Genomic DNA, 1806 nt, shown 5'->3' with positions numbered 1-1806 from the left:
CACACATACACACACACACACTGGACAAACACAAACACTGGGGACACACACACACTGGACACACTCACACACTGGACACACTCACACACTGGACACACTCACACACTGGACACACACACACAAACACACACATACTGGACATACACACACACACACTGGACACACACACACACACCCACACTAGACACACTCACACACACACTGTACACACACACACACTGAACACACACACTGGACACAGACACACACTGGACACACACACACTGGACACACACACACACACACACACACACACACACTGGACAAACACACACACTGGACACACACACACTGGACACACTCACAATGGACACACACACACGCAGGACAAACACACACACACACACCGGACACACACACACATACATTGGACACACACACACACACACACAAACACACTTGGGACACACATACACACACTAGACACACACACACACTGGACACACACACACTGGACACACTCACAATGGACACACACACACGCAGGACAAACACACACACACACACTGGACACACACACACGCACACACTGGACACACACACACACTGAACACACACACACACTGAACACACACACACACGACACACACTGGACACACACTGGACACACACTGGACACACACTGGACACACACACACACACTGGACACACACACTGAACACACACACACTGGACACACACACATACTGGACACACACACACACACACACTGGACACACACACACAAACACACTTGATACACACACACACACTGGACACACACACATACTGGACACACACACACACACACACTGGACACACACACACAAACACACTTGATACACACACACACACTGGACAAACACACACACACTGGACACACACACACACTGGACACACACACACACACTGGACACATTTCCATGTGTAGGATTTTGATGAAAGGAAATCCCATATAGCCTACTGGACAGGACTTTGCTATGGCATCTTCTGTTTGGGTGTCTCAGGTCAGGTCTGAGCCATGATCAGAATGTGTCTCTGTGTCTATTTCCAGCCCTGCCATTTCTACCTGTCCTGATCTAGTGTTTCACCCCTGACCTCCTCACACCGTCTCACTGTCCATGTCTGCTTTTAGCTCCCACCTCTACTTCACTGTGTTATAATGGACCTTATGCTTGTTATGTCACCTCTGGAACCAGTTATCAAACATACTGACCTTTCTGACCCTATCCCATGGCCCTACTTTCTACAACTGAACATTTAAATTCCTCTATTAGATTTATTTAGTGTCCATTTACTTATCTATGTATTTGTTGTATATTGGGGTTGTGCTGCAGAGCATCATGGGTGTTTGTATGTGTTGAGATGATCACGTTCCAGATAAATGGTTGAACTGATTCCTGTCTCCTGTCTCATCATTATTGAATTGTTATACAGACGTGGTTATAAAACCCACGAGACATAACAACAGATTGGTGATGAGTAAGTCTGAATCTACAGGAACTATTCTGTCTGGAAGAAGTGGGTTTTTACAACTGTTTAAAACTGTTATTTTCTGGGGTACAGGCTAATGTTAGCACCGTGTATTGCTAGCAGAGGCAAGTGCATAGTCCAGCTAGCTAAGAAAGAGAGTTAACCAGTGGTTTAAAGTACTTAAGTAAAAATACTTTAAAGTACTACTTAAGTAGTTTTTTGGGGTATCTGTACTTGACTTTACTATTCATATATTTGACTACTTTTACTTCACTACATTCCTAAAGAAAATAATGTACTTTTTACTCCATACAT

The 1806-nt window shown here is 44.6% G+C and overlaps 1 protein-coding gene across 1 annotated transcript in view; it reads left to right on the top strand.

Annotated features, from left to right (window-relative positions):
• Window positions 1-46, top strand: part of LOC311121311 (NLR family CARD domain-containing protein 3-like) — a 9682-nt gene extending 9636 nt beyond the window's left edge. The window contains exon 7 of the mRNA XM_084195816.1: window positions 1-46. This exon is cut by the window's left edge and continues 675 nt beyond it. The gene's annotated coding sequence lies outside the window, so the exon portion shown is untranslated.
• Window positions 47-1806: the final 1760 nt, after the last annotated feature.

This window comes from Coregonus lavaretus (assembly GCF_964263955.1).
Source record: "Coregonus lavaretus genome assembly, contig: HAP1_SCAFFOLD_1040, whole genome shotgun sequence".
Taxonomy (NCBI): Eukaryota; Metazoa; Chordata; class Actinopteri; order Salmoniformes; family Salmonidae; genus Coregonus; species Coregonus lavaretus.
Note: the sequence above shows the minus strand (reverse complement) of the source record. Positions and strands in the feature narration are given on the sequence as shown.